Source organism: Macrotis lagotis, chromosome X (genome assembly GCF_037893015.1).
Source record: "Macrotis lagotis isolate mMagLag1 chromosome X, bilby.v1.9.chrom.fasta, whole genome shotgun sequence".
Lineage (NCBI taxonomy): Eukaryota > Metazoa > Chordata > Mammalia > Peramelemorphia > Peramelidae > Macrotis > Macrotis lagotis.
Genome location: NC_133666.1, coordinates 462,256,020 through 462,267,028, shown reverse-complemented (window position 1 = coordinate 462,267,028; position 11,009 = coordinate 462,256,020). Strand labels below are relative to the sequence as shown.

General features: G+C 35.0%; 1 pseudogene; it reads left to right on the top strand.

Moving 5' to 3' along the window:
- Window positions 1-1,615: 1,615 nt before the first annotated feature.
- LOC141500482 (protein C1orf43 homolog pseudogene) lies at window positions 1,616-2,579 on the top strand (annotated as a pseudogene).
- The last annotated feature ends 8,430 nt before the right edge of the window (window positions 2,580-11,009 follow it).

Below are 11,009 nucleotides of genomic sequence, written 5' to 3'. Positions count from 1 at the left end.
ATTACTATTACTAGTACTACTACTATTAATACTACCACTACTATATTACAGTATGTTGACAGTACAGTTGGCAAGTTCTTTCCTTCCAAACATGAGGTAGATAGTGCAAATATAATTTTTCCATTTTATATATTTGGAAGCTGAGATCAAATGAGGTAGTGAGCCTTCCATTTCTAGAGTCAGTCAAGCAAAGTATGTGAACATTGGCAGAATTAGATTTTAAAAGTTTAGATGTTGCAGAAGTGATGTCTTACCTTTCATTGAAGTTTAGAAGAGTTGACTTCTAAGGTTTCCTCCAATTTTGTAATAGAACAATCAATAACAACTTGATGTTGAAATGACAGTTACTTTGCTTCTCCATAAGATTAATTCTGATACTCATTATCTTCTTACACTCACAAATTTGGAGTCAAAAGAGACCTTAGGGGCCATTACCTTTATTCTAAAAATTAGGAAATAGGTTCTTAGAGAAGTTGTTACCCAGTTATTAAGTACTAAGAGTGGAAATAACTTCAGGATGATTGCAATATAGAACTCTGTAGAATATACTTCCTATGAGGTTTTTACAAAGAACTGAATTTGAAAAAGCTAGTTAACTGGTGAAATTTAGAATAAATGAAATTCACAGTAAATTTCTAGATTTTATTTTATTATTTATTTTAGTTACTACAGCCAAGTTTAAAAGGATTTATATCCAATATAAGCAAAAGCACAGGTAGCCCAGTCTGGAAATTAAATTAATCTTTGACTTCATGATAGATTTTTTGGGGGGAGAGGAGACAGCATGCAACATATATGCATATGTACATATGTGAGCCTGGGAGGCAAAGTAAAATGGAAAAATGTCAGTTTTGAAACTAGACTCCTGGCCTGAATTCTGCTACATACTAACCATGACACCTTTGTCAGGTAACTTGACCTCTGAGTTTCAGTTTCCTCCACTGTAAAAATGAGGAGATTGAATTAGATAATCTTTTAGATCTCTTCTAGTAAATAAATAACAGTCACAGACAAAGTATGCATAACAAATTAAGACCTCCTTCTTCAAGGAGCTCCCCTCCTCCCCAGCCCAAACAAAACAATACATTAGACATTTTCCCTGGTTCCTCCTCTGGCTTCCTATTTAACTTCTAATTGCTTGAATTATACAGAGTTAATACAAGACAGTTATCTGAAACCTTTCTCTCTAATATGCTACTCATCAGACTCATAACCCCCTAGGATCAGGGGAAATAAACACGAGTCTGTGAAGACAATTTTCATAAAATATATACTAGAACAAAGCATCAATCCACAATTTACAATTTCGTAGATAAATATAGCTATATACAACCATAAATATATATCTCTATATATGCAGATAGATACACACACACACACATAACCAATAAGGATTTATTAAAAGGAAATTATGGAGTGTCCCTCGCTCTCCCCGGCCACCATGTTTTCCGACAGGACCAGGCTTTGGCTTCCCCCCATAGGGAAATGGCCAGGGCCGGTCCTGGAGCCCTAGGGCCCTTGCTGCTAAGGAGCCAGAGCTAAAGAAGCTGGAGGGAGACCCTGGCGTCCAGCTGTCCGGATGGGAGCTTGGTATTTGTGCTGCTCTTCATTTTTGTGAAGAGGCAGAGCATGCGCTTTGCTATGAAGTCTCGAAGAGGTCCTTATGTCCCTGTGGGACACAATGCTCCCAAGGATCTGAAGGAAGAGATTGACATCCGACTATCCAAGGTCCAGGATGTAAAGTATGAACTCCAGCTTCTTGAAGAGGATGATGCCAGACTTTTGCAGCTGGAGACACCAGGAAATCAACATTGCTACAACTACTTGTACAGAATGAAAGCATTGGATGCCATTCGTGCCTCTGAGATACCATTCCGTTCAGAAGGCCGGCATCCTCATTCTCTGATGGGCAAGAATTACCACTCCTATCTGCTGGAGCTTCGAAACACAAGTACCCCCTTCAAGGGTGTCTGCAAAGCTCTCACTGATACCTTGCTAGATGGCTATGAAACAGCTCGATATGGAACTGGTGTCTTTGGCCAGACTGAATATTTACACTATCAGGAGGCACTGAGTGAACTAGCTGCTGCTGTCAAAGCTCGAAGTGGAAGTTCCCAGCCACAGCACCAGTCAGCATCTAAGGATCTAACACAGTCCTGAAGTTTCCTCCCCAACAACTATCCAAGTCACTTATCTGCCCTCCAGCCAGAAGAATAAAAGAGCTAAGCACTTCCTAGAGCTGAAGAGTTTTAAGGATAACTACAACACCCTAGAGAGCACTCTCTGACTGAATTTGGGGATAGCCATAGTCAATATGGTTCTACTATGAGATTCCAGTCTTAGTACCCAGGGATTTCTCCAGGGCAGGAGACAGCAGTATTATCGTTATTATGCTCAGAATTTTTTGTAATGTGTTCCTGGAAATCCTTCCTTAGCTTATCCCTCTATCTGTTGTAGAACTTGAAGTTCCATGAGGCCCTCGGGAATCTCCCTCTCCAAAAGCATTTTTATGGAGTTGAATCCACATATTTTTCTTCTGTCTGTGTCACTTCCTCCTTACCCATTTTATTATTGATCATGATTATTTTTTGACCTCTCCCAAAAGCAGATTTATTCTAAATAGGTTAGTGGGGGTAGGAGAGGGGGCACTTATGTTGGAAGTGGAAACCATATCTTACCTATTTGGATGGGGACTCTAGCCCATGGACATATTAAAGTCGTGGTGTGAAAAGGGTGGACAGGAGCTAGGGTGTTATACTTAAAACAAACCCTATTCAAATTTGTGTTGTGTTTAGTGTACTGCCTTGCAATGAGACTTAGAGGAACTGATGTGATATAGCCACTAATTCCATATTCCCCTTCCCCTGCCTCCCCAAGAAGTCACTGTACTAGCCTTTCTTTATAAAATGGTTAATAAAACAGCCAAAAAAATTAAAAAAAGGAAATTATGCCAGTCAAAAAGTTTTTTCCTATGTAAAAGGAGGCCAACATGATTACATGTCAAGCTTAATTAGAATATTTTCAATATGAAGAAATCCATTTTATTTCAGTCAGTTAATTATATCTCTAGTTTTAACTCTGCACTAAGCGATTAAGTTTCCACATTTGAAATACTCACAACTAGTTTCCATATTGCTTGCATAATAATTCTTTTTTCTTTCCTGAAGGTCTAGTTATTAAAGTGAACTTTCTTGCTTGAGTCTTGATCCTATAATCTTATTCATCCTCTTTTCTGGATTTTCTTTGTGTTGAGTTGTAAATGACAAAGCAATAGAACACACGTGTGTGTATCTGTATGTGTCTGTCAACATATATTAGAATTTCAAGAACTTCAAGCAGCATGTAGAGCTTTCCATTACAATTTCCATTTAATTTCAAGTTGGCAAACATGTGAATTATACAAAAGCAGAACTCTGGACTGATGAATCCAGATTCAAACTTAGAGACTTATTAATAATTAAAAATATTCTCATTATATCTTTTTAGTATCCTTACTCAGATTTTCCGTTGAGTAAAATCAGAATTAAGCTCTTTTTAGATCTGTCCAAGAAGTATTAGATTTTGCTACAGCAATCAACCAGAGACTTTCATTTAACATTTAGAATATTTATTCAAAGCAATAATCAATGTAGAAAAGATTAATGTCTCAACTGCTTGGGCAAGCAATAGGTATTATCTCTCACTTTCTTATTCCCTTTTTCTCCTGAATGATTTTTTTTCACATATGGTTTCTCTCTTTTTTCTTCTTTCTGACAGTCTTTTTTAATAATTTTATTTTATTAAACAAATATAAAAGAAGAAAATAAAAAACATTGCCATGTATATGGTAGAATTTAATATAAAATGATAAATTTCCATTTTAAGAAAACCTTTTACAATAAGTACTATACATTTGTTTTTTAAATTTTATTTATTTATTTTCATTGATATACAAATGTTTATTTTTAAATTATAAAATTTCTTTCCACCTTCCCTTCCCACCTCCCTCCCCTCAGTAAGGAACAGTCAGGTTAGCATTGTACATTTGCATTTTGATAAACATGTTTACAGGTTAGTAATTTTTCATATGAGGAATTAGGTTTAAGGAATAAGAGATAATTTTTATAAAATGTTCATTAGATTCAGAAAGGTTGGGTTTTTTGGTGAGTTTTGTTTTATTTTGCTTTTCTTCCTTTGGATGAGGACAGTACAATGCATAGCCAGTCTAATACAGTTGTTCTAGCTCAATGGACTGAGAGGAGCTGCTTCCATCAAGGTTGTTCATTTCACAGTGTTGTTGATATGTACATTGTTCTCTTGGCTCTACTCCCTTCGCCCAGGATCAGATCACATAAGTCATTCCATGCTTCTTTAAAGTTCAACCACTTTTATGGTTTCTTATAAAACAATAGTATTCTATAGTATTCGTATACCATAACTTGTTTAGCCATTCCCCAAGTGATGGGCATCCCTTCAATTCCCAATTCTTTGCCCCTACAAAAAAGAGATGCTATGAATATTTTAGAACATGTTGAACTTTTTTCCTTTTTCCTTAATTTCTTCTGGATATAGACCTAGGTCAAAGGGTCATGAACTGGGTCAAAGGGTATGAATAATTTTATTGCACTTTGGACATAGTTCCATATTGCTCTCCAAAAAGGCTGGATCTGTTCACAACTCCACCAGCAATATATCAATGTCCCAATCCCCTCACAACCTGTCCAACATTGGTCATTTTTCCTTTTTTCTCATCTTGGCCAATCTGATAGAAGTGAGGTGATACCTCATTGTTATTTTAATTTGCATTTCTCTAATCAGTAATGATTTGGAGCATTTTCTCATATGATTATATATATAGTTTTAATTTCTTCATTTGAAAATTGTCTTTTCATACATATCCTTTGACCATTTATCAATTGGAGAATGGCTTCTGACCTTATAAATTTGATGCAATTCTCTATATATTTTAGAAGTGAGACCTTTATCAGAACTCCTAGTTGTGAAGATTGCTTCCCAACTTTCTGCTTTCCTTCTAATTTTGGCAGCATTGATTTTATTAGTGCAAACCCTTTTTAATTTAATATAGTAAAAAATCATAAATTTTGAAATTTATAAGGTGTTCCAATAAATTTATCCCCTTTCCTCAGCTGATAGAGTATTTCTTGGTCTATTAATTGATCTTTGATATTGCTTTTTATGTTTAATTCCTGTATCCATTTTGATATTATTTTGGCATAGGGTGTGAGATGTGGATCTATGCCTAGATTTTGCCATAGCATTTTCCAATTTTCCCAACAATTTTTGTCAAAAAAATGAGGTCTTATCCCAGAAGCTGATGTCTTTGGGTTTGTTAAATAGTAGATTGCTATAGTCATTTAGCGGGACTTTTTTAGAACCCATCCTAAGCCACTGATCCATTACTTTATTTCTTAACCAATACCAGGCAGTTTTGATGACTACTGCTGCTGCTTTATAGTATACTTTTAGAACTGGTAGAATTAGACCACCTTCTTTTACATTTTTTTCATCATTTCCCTTGCTATTCTTGCCCTTCTGTTGCTCCAGATGAATTTTTGTTACTATTTTTTCTATCTCGGTAAAGTAGTTATTTGGTAGTTTGGTAAGGCACTGAATAAAAAATTTAATTTGGGTAGAATTGTCATTTTTAATTACATTTGCTCAACCTAACCTTGAGCATTTGACATTTCCCCAATTATTTAGATCTGACTTTATTTGGATGAGAAGTGCTTTATAGCTGTGTTCATACAGTTTCTGGATTTGTATTGGGAGGTAGTTTCCAAAGTATTTAATATTATCTACAATTATTTTAAATGGAATTTCTCTTTCTATCTCTTCCTCTTGGACTTTGTTGTTCATATATATAAATGCTGATGTTTTATGTGGGTTTATTTAAATTCTGCTACTTTGCTGAATTTGTTAATTGTTTCAAGGAGTTTTTTTAGATGATTTTCTCTGGTTCTCTAAATATACCATCATATCATCTGCAAAGAGTGAAAGTTTTGCTTCCTCATTGTCAATTCCTATTCTTTCAATTTCTTTTTCTTCTCTTATTGTTACTGCTAGCATTTCCTTTGCTATATTGAATAGTAATGGGGATAATAGATAGCCTTCTTTCACCCTTGAAGTTATGAGAAATGCTCCAGGTTTATTTCCATTACATATAATAATTATTGATGGTTTTAGGTAGATACTATTTATTATTTTAATAGATTTTTATTTAGATTATTATTTAATAGATTAGTATTTATTCCTAAACTATCTACTATTTTTAATAGTAATGGATGTTGTAGTTTATCAAAGGCTTTTTCAGCATCTGTTGAGATAATCATAAAATTTCTGTTGGTTTTGATGTGTTTAATTATGCTGCGTGTTTTCCTAATGTTGAACCATCCTTGACTACCTAATATAAATCCTACCTGATCATGATGTATTATCCTAGAAATAACTTTCTGTATTCTTATTGCTATAATTTTCTTTAAGATTTTTGCTTCAATATTTATTAGGGAGATTGGTCTATAATTTTCTTTGTCTGTTTTGGTTCTTCAAGGTTTAGGTATTAGCACAATGTTAGTATCATAAAAGGAGTTTGGCAGAACTTTTTCCTCTCCTATTTTTAAAAATAGTTTACATAGAATAGGAACTAATCGTTCCTTAAATGTTTAGTAGAATTCACTTCAAAATTCATCTGAACCTGGAGACTTTTTCTTAGGGAGTTTATTGATGGTTTCTTCAATTTCTTTTTCTGAAATGGGGTTATTTATGTAATTCCCTCTTCTGTTAATTTGGGCAGTTTATATTTTTCTAAATATTCATCTATTTCACTCAGGTTATCAAATTTATTGGCATATATTTTGGTAAGTAGCTCAGAATTATCTCTTTCATTTCCTCTTCATTGGTGGTTAGTTTACCCATTTCATTTTTGATACTGGTAATTTGATTATCTTCTTTCTTTTTTTTTTAAATCAGATTAACCAAAGGTTTGTCTATTTTATTAACTTTTTCATAAAACCAATTCTTAGTTATACTTATGAGATTAATGATTTTCTTGCTTTCCATTTTATTAATCTCTCCCTTGATTTTCAGAATTTCTAATTTAGTATTTAATTGGGATTCTTTAATTTATGCTTTTTATAACTTTTTTAGTTGCATATCCAATTCATTGATCTCCTCTTTCTCTATTTCATTTATATAGTCATTTAGAGATATAAAGTTTCCCGTCAAAACTGCCTTGGCTGCATCCCAGAAATTTTGGTATTATGTCTCATTAATATCATTTTCTTGGATATAATTATTGATTATTTCTATTATTTATTGTTTGATCCACCCATTATTTAAGATAAGTATATTTAATTTCAATTAGTTCTTGGTTTATGCTTCCATGGCTCTTTATTACATGTAATTTTTATTGCATCATGGTCTGAGATGTGTGTATTGATTATTTCTGCCTTTCTGCTTTTGATTATAAGGTAATTGTGCCCTAGGATATGTTCGATTTTGCTATAGGTGCCATGTACTGCCAAGAAAAAGGTATATTCTTATCTATTCCCATTAAGTTTTCTCCAGAGCTCTATCATATCTAAGTTTTCTAAGATTCCATTCACATTCTTAACTTCCTTCTTGTTTATTTTGTTGTTATATTTATCTAGTTCTAAGAGAGGGAGATTAAGTTCTCCAATTATTAAAGTTTTGCTCTCTATTTCTCCTTGTAATTCACTCAGCTTTTCCTTTAGAAATCTGGATGGTATACCACTAGGTGCATTACATGTTTAGTAATGATATGGTTTCATTACCAATGGGTCCTTTTAAGAAGATGCAGTTTCCTTCCTTATACCTTTTAATGAGAATGATTTTTGCTTTTACTTTATCTGAGATTAGGACTACTACCCCAAGATTTTTTTACTTCAACTCAGGTATAATATATCTTGCTTTTACCTTTGCTTCAAATGTGTTTGTTGTAAACAACATATTGTAGGATTCTATTTTTTAAATCCATTTTGCTATCCGCTTCTGTTTTATGGGACAATTTATACCATTCACATTTACAGTTAAGATGACTAATTCTGTATTTCCCTCCATGCTATCTTTCTTCATTTATATTTTTTCTTTCCCTTTCTGTTATTCCTCCTCAACAACTTGTTACATTTCCCCTTTGATTTTTCTTTTAAAAATTTAACTTTCAGTTTATTTTCATTTATACCTTTGCATTCCCTTTTATCAGTCCCTTCTTCCCTTATCTTTCCCTGCCCTGTAGATTAGGTTATATTTTTAAACTTAAATAGGAATATATGTTATCCCCTCTCTGGGCTAAATCTATTGAATAGAATTTACTCAGCATTTACATTCTCCCTTCTTTCCCTCTAAAATTATAAATCTATAAATCATCCCTTGGTGTTATTTATCTCTCTAAAACTAATAATCAGGTATTCTCAATCAGAGTGTGATTATTTGATTGCTTGATAAGCTCATATTATCAAGGTATCAGAGTGTTTGCTTGTTTGCTTGATAAGCAGTATTGACTCAAACTGCATCAAATTATGAGGATATTCATTTAAAATAAAATAAATAATATTTAATGAATAAAATGAAGTGAGACTGGGGGGTGGAGCCAAGATGGCAGCATGAAGGCAGCTTTCCCTGAGATCTCTAACCCCCAAACCCCCCCCCAAAACAAAGGATGGCTCTAGCCAAAATTTAGAGGGGTAGAACTTACAGAAAGATTGAGTGATACATTTTCCCAGTCCAAGATAACTTAGAAGTTCCACAGGAAAGGTGTATTTCACAAGAAATGGGGGTTGGGGAAAAAGCCTCCGCATAGCCCAGCCCAGCCCAGCCCAGCCCAGCCCAGCCCAACCCAGCCCAGCCCAGCCCAGCCCAGAGATCACCTGCAACAGCTTTAAGGGGGGATGAGAGAATTCTGCTGCATCAGAATGAGTGTGGAGTTGGCCAAAGAATCTGTAGCCAGAATCGGGAGAAAGCAGCCTACACCCCCAGAGACAAGTAAGGGAAGTCTACAGAGATTTCTTTGTTCTTGATGGGGTAGGACACTGCTGTTTGCCTATGCTCACATATTGCAGTTTGGGCTTCTATACTAAATAACTAAGCTGGATCTCTCTATATAGCCCCAGGGCATAGGGTGGTGCTGTGGTCATCTACATATCAAAGCACAGACTAGAGAGCATAAGATCTTGGAGGGATAAAGTTCTCAGTGGGATGTACCCCCAAAAAACCCAACCCTAATGCCTTGGAAGTGCTGTAAATAGTCTTGGGCTGAGGAAATGAGTAAACAACAGAAAAAGAAGAATCTGACCATAGAGAATTACTTTAGTCTCATGAAAGATCAAAACACATACTCAGATGATGACAAAATTGAAGCTTCCATATCCAAAACCTCCAAGAGAAATAGAAGATGGGCTCAGACTATGGATGAGCTCAAAAATAGACTTTGAAAAGCAATTAAGGGAGATGGAGGAAAAATTGGGAGGAGAAATGAGAACAGTGTAGAAAAATCATGAAAACCAAATCAAAAACTTGGTGAAAGATATAAAAAAAATATTGAAAAAAATAATATGTTAAAAACCAGTTTAGGCCTAATGGAAAAAATGCAAAACAAAAGACAAATGAAGAGAAGAATGCCTTAAAAAGCAGAATTGGCCAGCTGGAAAAGGAGATAAAAAAGCTCTCTGAAGAAAATAAATCCTTCAAATGCAAAATGGAACTAAAGGAAGCTGATGACTTTGCAAGAAAGCAGGAAGAAATAAAACTCTGCCAAAAAAAGTCAAATATTAGAAGAAAATGTGAAATATCTCATTGGAAAAACAACCGAACTCGAAAACAGATCCAGAAGAAATAATTGAAAAATTATTGGGCTATCTGAAAGCCAGGACCAGGAGAAAAGCCTAGAATTCATTTTTTAAGAAATAATACAACAAAATTTCCCTGAGATCCTAGAAACTGAGGGTAAAATAGAAATTGAGAGAATTTACTGGTCACCTCCTGAAAGAGATACCAAAAGAAAAACTTCCAGGAATTTTATAGCCAAATTCCAAACTCCAAATCAAAGAGAAAATTCTAAAATCTGCCAGAAACAAACAATTCAACTATCAAGACTCCATAGTCATGATTATACAGGATCTGGCAACATCTACATTAAGGACTCATAGGGATTGGAATATGATATTCCGGAAGGAAAAAGATCTTGGTTTACAACTGAGAATCACCTCCCCAGCAAAACTGAACATCCTCTTTCAGGGGAAAAGATGGACTTGCAGTGAAACAGGGCACTTTCAAACTTTCCTATTGAGATGACCAGAGCTGAACAGAAAGTTTGATTTCCAAGTACAGGACTCTGGTGAACCATAGAGGGAGTGGAAGAGAGGGACTAATTATGAGGAACTTGATGATGTTGAACTGTTTGTATTCCTGCACGGGAAGAAGATATTGATAACTCGTATGAACTTTCTCATTTATAAGAGCTGTTAGAAGGAACATATATAGAGAGAGGAAATAGGAAGGAATGGAATATAATGGTATCATGTGGTAAAGTGATGGAGTCAGTGGAAGATGGGGGAAAGTACTGGGAGGAAGGAACAGGAGATGAAGAAGAAGCTGAGAGATTTCACATATGAATCAAGGAAAAAGCTTTTTCAATGGAGTGGAGGGGCAGGGGAGAAGGCAACGAGGAATGAGTGAGCCTTCATTCTCATTGGAAATGGCTCAGGGAGGAAATGACATATACACTTAATAGGGTGAGAAAATCTATCTTGACCTGGAGAAGGATGGGAGGAAAGGGATGGGATAAGGGGGAATGGGGGAGGGAAGGTGGGGAATAGGTGATAGAAGAGAGGGAAGGTTATGGGAGAAGGTACTCAGATTCAACACACTTTTGGAGAGGGCCAGGATGAAAGGAGAGAATACAATAATTGAGAATGGGGAGAAATAGAGTGAAGGTACAGCTAGTAATAGCAACTGAGGGAAAAATATTGAATCAACTTCTCTGGTGGACTTATGAT